General features: G+C 37.0%; 1 long non-coding RNA gene across 1 annotated transcript; it reads right to left on the bottom strand.

The window, feature by feature from the left end:
- Positions 1–6948: 6948 nt before the first annotated feature.
- On the bottom strand, positions 6949–7962 carry LOC144352815 (uncharacterized). Its single transcript, XR_013420685.1, has 2 exons — positions 7733–7962; positions 6949–7227 (listed from the first exon to the last, which is right to left on the bottom strand). It is a non-coding gene; the product is annotated as an uncharacterized LOC144352815 (long non-coding RNA).
- Positions 7963–8471: the final 509 nt, after the last annotated feature.

Here is an 8471-nt window from a genome sequence, read left to right as displayed (position 1 = left end):
GTAACGGTCTTACATCTGGTCAAGTTGGGTATAAATATCGGTAAAATTTTTCCGATTTGGTACTGTTATTTCTCATTAAATAACCTAAATAACCTGAACATTGTGTTAATAGTATGCTCTTATGTAAGTGACAGACGTCAAAAACATATTTTAATAAATCAATATACAATACAACTGTTGGCTTACATGTGCTTCTATTGGAGATGCTCTTCTAATAGAGCAAATACGGTAACTGTTTTATTTGGAATAAACAGTGATGACAGAAATGGTACTTTGGTATAAATATAGGTATAGATTTTGCCACTATCCAGGTATAAAAATGGTCACACTTTTGAGCACTGAGAGGAAGCTCCCTACCCAGCTATGTATCAACTGTCCCCGGGACTTTTTAACGTACTTGAACAAAACTATCACATGATATTGAAATCAGCAAGTCGTCTATTGCCACTGTTGTCTATTGCGTGTATCAGCTCGAACGATGTCGAAGACAGTTATAGTAACACTCATGTGACATAGCTAAACATGCAATGATTATTTTGAGAACATGACATCATTTGCATATTCCAAATAATCTCAGTAAGTCTAACCAAAACAAAAACAGACCGAGTTCCAGTAACAGCTGGGGAGATTAGAATTATGTGTGCCAGCTAGTGTGCCGGTAATTGTGTACCGTAGTTATGTAGTACCTTATATATAAATGTACGAGTAACAAATAACAGCATGTACCATATCACTACACTGATTGCAAAGTTTGTATATGAACCCAATATGTAAATCCAGTAACACAGATTCCCGCACCAAAAAGAGGAAATCAAAAACATTTTTATAAAATTACAAAATAATTAACTAAATTATAGAGAACAATGAGACAGACAAATCAACCCAGTCATGTTGAGTTGATTGTGAATACAATTAACCACGTGACTATAACGTATACACGCGAGCCTCACCAAAATCCACTTCTCCAATCGGTGGAATATTTGTGTAACAGTTAACAACCTGGGAATCGTATAATGTTGACTTAAGGTTGACTCAAATATCCACAGAAAAAATAAAGACTTCTTTTCAGAACACATGGGGGTATTTTACTAATGTATATTAATAATAAAGCAATTGTTTGTTTTAAAAAGCTCAGAATAATATTGTTTGCCAAATATTCTAAAACAAGGAAAACATAATTGAAGAAATATATCTAGAAGCTGAAGAACCGACAACACAAATGTGATTGCCTCGCTGGGATTTGAACATATACTGCCATCTGTACCACCCATCCCCTTGACCCATGCATGCACCATTAAAATGTAAGTGTTAAGACTGTCGATGGTAAATTTAGGCGAGCTCTTAAATTAAGTTAAATTTGTAAACAATAGCCAGCGCTGATTTAAGAGGCTCGTTTTGTCCTTGGAGATCGGTTACATTGTATAAATTATTGTCCAAGAGTTAATAACCTGTAATTTCAAAATGGATAGAAAGTTCAGAGCAAAATATGTACGTTTAACGTCGCGCCGCGTTCTGATCGATATGGGACCCATAGCGACGTACACAATGTTTGTAATACATGTATACATTGTTTGTTTACATGAAATTTGGACACGCGCTGTGCGAAAACAACATCATTTTTTACACATTTTTATCTGCAAGTGGTGTTTTACATATTTGCAACTTTAATAGGATCATATATTATTTTGAACAGCTCAAATGAGATTCGCCACGTCGAAATTGGTCGTGATATATTTATACTTACAAAATAGCATTACATTTTAATTACGACAGGGGTGACCAAGATGATGACAGTTTATATAAGTACAAGGTGGCAACACATGTAATAACGAACGAAAACGTGTAATATTGTGATTTGCTGTACAAAGATGTCCCTGTGGGGTTACCATGGTTACGACTACTAATGGTGACAACTATATACAGTATTGTTACTCGAGTGCATTGCTCGCAGGGAAATATAAATCAGTGGTTCTGCGATGTGATAAACGAAGCCAGAGATTATTATCCATTTTATGGGTCGTTATAACATATATGATATACAGCTTTTAAGATAACACACAGCGCGTAAACAAACGTAAATCTACTTCTGCGTACTTCGATAACCCCTGACCTTCGACGTCACTGGAAACAAAAACAGAAGAATGGTTGCGGTGACATGATGTTTTCTCGATATTAATAATATTTTTTTCAAAACAAACTCACAATTTTTGACATGTTTTTTCTCACTATTACACACCTGTTTAAAAGTCATAAAATGGCAGCAGTCATGTTGTCTGCCTTGTACAAAAACGGCAAATATTCTAGATAATGATTAAAAATCATATAGTTGTAATTATTACAGAACAGAAATATATCATTTGATCCATGCTCAAATCGGAAAATTATTTATTTATTCATCTACTTGTCAACCTCAGTAGCTGAGATTCACCATTAGCATGGTTCACCGGAGAGAAGAACAACACATGGAATCGGTAGTTGTTGTTCTATTTAGATGGGAACCAATTTATAAACACACAGCCGAGGGATCGACTGTGGGTCTTTCTGATGCGCTGTGATTATCCATTGCATGTATCATATACATAAAATGAAGGGTGATGGTAGAATAACTGAGCACGAAAATTATTGCTTTCTTATTAAATTGTTGCTTAGAATGATATTTCTGTAATGTTTCGTTTGTTTGAATTTAAAAAGTGTGCGTGTGTTTTATTTTATATAAACAGGTTTTCATTTTCCTCGTTTTTCTGAAAATCTACCCCCAGTTTCTAATAATCAAAATTCTTATTCTCGAATATCTAATAAATCATATCATAGCTACTTAGTGACAAGTGTCGTGTGCATATGTTACAAGACACGCCACATACATTACATTGTCGACTGGAATGATCCCAGCCGGCAACAAATTATGAACTGTTGTCACTAACCACATGACAGACGCATCCCTTATATTCCATGGTGGCACACATGAAAACGACGATTCTCAAATCCGCATATGCAAAAGCGAAACTCATAAACAAAATGTCAAGTTATTTTTCAACGGATTTGTTGAAGGTTCATTTAGCAATTTCCATAGTGGTTGTATTTCATTATGACGTAATTGTATTGTAAATTAGTATCTAATGGTAAGCGGGTCTGTCTGGCTGTAATTTTGGGGCGTGAAGTTTATGTCTGGGACGTGTGCTCGAACGCTTCTCGCAAATCTACAAGGTAGCCGTAAAACACTAGCACCACATTGATAACATTGAAGCGATGTTGGTAATACGTGGTCCATTGTTTGTTCAGATTCCCAAAGAGCAATACACATCTTAGAAGCAGCCTCGTGGCACGTAAGCAGTTCAACTTAGGCTATTATTGTTTTCACTTTACTTAGAGGTCAGGGGTCAACCTTGTTTATCTCGTATAATCTAGAAGAATATGGAAACACTTGACACTATCATTGTCACGGTCAATGCATTTATGACGTTATTGACGTGGAATACGCATAGCAACGTTATTACGCGGGTTACAGGTTGAGTTAATAAGGGGTGAACAAAATTATGGGGGGGGGTGTTCGTATACTACGGATATATGTCGAACCTCGGCCTGTAAACGAAAGACGTAAACGTTTTCTCTGTAAATTTAAAAGTTGTGTGAATGTACAGTAGTTTTCCCTAACCCCTTCAGTTACATATATAAGTAAGAACGTTATTTGATCGGATTGCAGCTGGGACGAATAAGTATCACAAACATACATATCACGTGTTCTCTATCAACTCCATTAGATTATTGGGGTCACTGTCAAATGCAAACTGCTATTAAGACCATGACTGATGTTTACTGACTTTGTGCATGCACATGGCTTCCCAGGTGGATTTAACTTTGCCAAATCGCATTAGTTTTCATGCTTCATATATTAATGTTTTAAATCCACACACAATAATTGTCCCGTTACTTTCGGCTGCAGCTGTACTCAGAATATAAGTCAGATATCTGTTTTGTCGGACACAAAGTAAACAATTCAGCTTTAAATAAAATTTTATTTTATTTTTAACATAATTTTTATTGCATACGAAGAATACATAGAGATTGCTGTGCTTGAATAAGCTGATATTCCAAAAGGGAGTGTATTTCATTGTCAACTGCTTGATTTTCACAAAAATTACACTTTCTCATCCTTCAAGAGATACATTTTGGTATTTTATCTTCTTATAGCTATGCGTGGTCTCCAGCTCAGCTTTCTTGCACCTATGCTATGGTTATTAGTTCTGGACGAGATTCGTCGATGTATGATAATTTAAATTGGTTATACGTAATCAATTTGTTTTCACAAATTAAAAAAAGGTTGATTTCAATATTTTATCATTGCATTGTTTTAACTGTGCCTTAAATTGTGCAATATCGGGTTTATTGTAATATTATATTAAAAACCCCGGCGGACGGGATAAATGAGCTCACGTCGCGGTATCTCCGTGGCTATTGGTCCAAATGTTAACTCGCGCTCACTGTCATCCTCTCGTAAACCATCACGTGACCTTGGACGTGAGTCAACTATTTAGAGGCCATTAAATGGAAAGCAGAGACGAGTGGAAGTATTTAAGAATTCTTGAGATAATGATAGGGCGACATTTAATAGTTTGTAATGAGAAGTATTATCATCTGCAGAGTTGCTGAATGCCATGCTCGGAGACAGCTAATCTCTTTCGCGTCCATTTGTTGTAACGATAGTCGACAGCGTCCATATACAAATCTGACTCAGTTCCGTGTAAGAAGCCCCGTGAAGGTCACCGCAGGACATGCAATCAGAGATGACGATAATACTTAATAATTTTCAGTTATGCGTATTTTATAACAGGAACGATTTTTGTGTAGAATCTGTTCCGCAATAAGACACCGTCTCAAAATTGGGAAATAAAAAACAGTTTTTAACAGTATTTTTTTTAATACAGCGTGACATAAAGCGAAGGATGTTCGTTGGATTGCCTGGGGAACAATTTGTGGTTTTCGCTTTCCCGATAAGTAGACAATACATTTGTTTACACACCACCACTCATATTCAGTGTTTGTTTTTTTTAAATAATTTTATTTATGACGATGTTTTATTAATTTCAATAAGGCAATATAAATAAAAATGTACAGAGTAATTGACCTACTAACCAAGTTATTCTTGTTTCCCCTTCATGAAACTAAGTTTTGTTTATTTTTATTTCCGTTCAAAAGGTTAATCGTGTCAAGTGACTTGAAATCAACGTGTATCTCAGCTTGCACAATTATCGCTGGCCATAATGACATTCATTATCCACCCGCATAATCTGTTCACGTTTACAGGTGTTTAACGAATTTAGCCACGGATTTCGAGGCAGAGCCGATTGACTACGTTCAATGGGAGTGTCTTAGCGTGCACATGGTCTTTTTTTAGTAACTGTGGAGTGCATAACCGATTGCTAAAGTAGATAATTGTAATTCTACTTAATCCTGTTGAAAATTCCCGTATATGCAGTGATGAGGGCGGACAATAGTATCAATGATTTAACCACTGCACGTTTTGTGGAAACTCAAACTCCATTGAGTTTGCAACAAGTTGGCATACTTGCGTGGTACTCCAGTGGACACGGTATGAGTACGTGAGATGTACTGTAAGGCGTGTTTACAATGTCTATTTCTGTGAGATTTCACACAATTTGTAACAATAGCACCGAACTCGTTACAATATAAGCTATAAATAACCTAGTGGTATCAACCTAATTCACTGGTATAAAATACTAATTAAAGTGGTTTTGTAATCGTAAATAGAACCCAAATAACAGATAATTCTAATCCGTCCATTGTGGTATGAGTTCTTTTCACTATGAATAATAGACTGTGATTGTCGGTCACCTGGCGAAATCCACAACCACACAAAGCCTCGTTCCGAAATCAGGTTGTACTGCGTTACTATTTTTTAATTCGCTATTACTTGGTTACCCATAATACATTTCGACCAGTTTAAAAAAAAATAAGTTCCGATAGCAAAAACTTACGATGATTCACTGTTCGATTAAAAAAATATGTTTTGTTTTTTTAATCGAACAGTGAATCATCGTAAGTAAAAAATAAGTTACGATAGCAAAAACTTACGATGATTCACTGTTCGATTAAAAAAAATAAGTTCCGATAGCAAAAACTTACGATGATTCACTGTTCGATTAAAAAAACAAAACATATTTTTTTAATCGAACAGTGAATCATCGTAAGTTTTTGCTATCGGAACTTATTTTTTTTAATCGAACAGTGAATCATCGTAAGTTTTTGCTATCGTAACTTATTTTTTTTACATATTTTTGTTTACAAAGTAATGAGTCAAAGTTAGGATAAGAAGAAATACGGAAGCAAGTCGTGTGCGTAGGGGCTTAGGGTACTGCCAACAAACCATAGCACAATAGTATATACTTTATTCGCTATGTATGGTTTACTATTATATATGTTACAATTGCTAGCCTGTTCTGTCTGCACAGACTCTGCCTACTCAGTTTAGATCAGCTGAATCTTATCAATATACCGAATCATTTTACAATGTACCCCGGGACGTCAACAGTTTTAATTAAAAGTGAATACAGGTGTGCATCGTAGATCAGGTGATAAAATATCTTTTTTGAAATTGGTCAGATAATATTTATGTGGTATCATAACCAACGTTATCGGGAACATGAATATCACGTGATTTGCCAAAATAAACTAATTTTCTAATCAAGATTCACACACACTGTGTTCCGATTAGACATTTTCGGCTTTTTTAGGCAGACCAGGTATTGTCATGTCGCCTACCAATAGTGCGTTCATAGCGCGGCCATGGACAGAGATTTGTACATCATCCGTGTGTGTGGTTAGTGTAAGTACGCCTCCGCCTGGTGGTGATATTAGCTGTACCCAGTTAACAACCAGCTGAGACAATAATTGGCGGGCTTTCAGGATGATAAAACACACTATCGATAGAAATCACGTTTGGGACTTTTATATTAAAAAAACAACATAATATTATTGAGATATTCTCTCAGACGTGATGCTCAACACTAGGGACCAGGACAAACATTGTATATTAATTATTGAATATTAATGTCGATATGTCTGTTTTCATGCAAGCAGCTGTATATTTAATTTACTTATATTGTCCCGCCAGGCATGACAGCAGCGTGTCGTGTGTTCGTAACCACGGTAACTGCATTCTCTCTAATCCTGCATCCTCGGATAATTATCGTCTCGCCGGCGGCATTTTCCCTGTAAACAGAACGCTGGAAATTATCGAATTCTGTAAACGCTGTCATTATTTTCATTTTTGTATCCTATTCAGCCTTTGCATCATAGTGTAATGATATGATGCCGTAATTTGAAAACACAATATTAAATAAACGGTCATCATGGAAAAGGAACAACGCGGACGGGTGCCACAGCAGGGGCCATGGCAATTTATGGGTCAAATCACCGGGCCACAAACGAGTGCAATCTGCACTAATACAACACTTTCAAATAATGCAGTGAGGGGCAGAACACAGCTTTTACAACACGTGTTTGCTAACAGGCAACACCGTTCATTCAACTTCTTTACAATTTCCATAAAGACGTCAAATACCCGCGCCTCTACACAAAGGCTATACAGTGTGTCTATATTTGTGGGTGAACTTAGGAACTTAACAAGTCACTACAGCTCAAAGACGGCGGAGAATTAATTGAACAGAAAGTAGTTAATTAAAACACTAAGTCCAACTCAGACGTAATTACATACATGTAGTAGTATTTGTGCCAAAGGGAGACAATGGTGAGTCCACACAGACTCAGGAGTCGAATACCGAGACATCGTCACATGTTGCCTACGGCGTAGTTCCTCTTTCCAATAAATACACTGTTCCTACGGTTTACAATAGTCCCATGGCTTATATCACGGACTCTGTCTCAGCTGTCTGTCCGCAATAGACCATTTTCCGTTCACTGCGAGAATCACACGTCATGCGTGAAATCGAATGCGTGAAACAAAGGTCATAGCGTCATAGTGCGTTGTGTCGTCACAGGAAGCGCTGTTCCAGCACGGACGAAGACGCCGACCTGCAGCGTCAATGGTCGTAGTGACGTCAAATATCGCGTGAGATTCGACAAACGCGAAAGTATTTTGGGGGACAATTCCAAAGCAATATTCCTCGGTCGATGTGAGCTACGAAATAAAGAAATTCGAATTTTTGCCACAGACGTTCGACGCGCGTCTTTTATGCATCTCGTGAGATCTTGCAATTGTACGGAAAATCATCTATTGAAAACGCGTTCTATATACGTAAGTGACAGTACGTTTTGTTCTACCCGTCGAGTTAATAACCAACGACGGTGACCAATCACTGTCGGAGACGAATCATATCGAACTAGAGTAGGGTTTGTCGGCATTTTGCAAGGGATCCATCACGGGGATTCAATATATTGCGCTTGACATGTACTTCAGACAGCAGATGCAGAAACAACTTTATTGGAAAACGACA

This window comes from Saccoglossus kowalevskii, chromosome 11 (assembly GCF_978046115.1).
Source record: "Saccoglossus kowalevskii chromosome 11, keSacKowa6.1, whole genome shotgun sequence".
NCBI classification, from domain to species: Eukaryota; Metazoa; Hemichordata; class Enteropneusta; family Harrimaniidae; genus Saccoglossus; species Saccoglossus kowalevskii.
The sequence above is the reverse complement of the archived record's forward strand: the minus strand, read 5'-3'. Positions and strand labels throughout refer to the sequence as shown.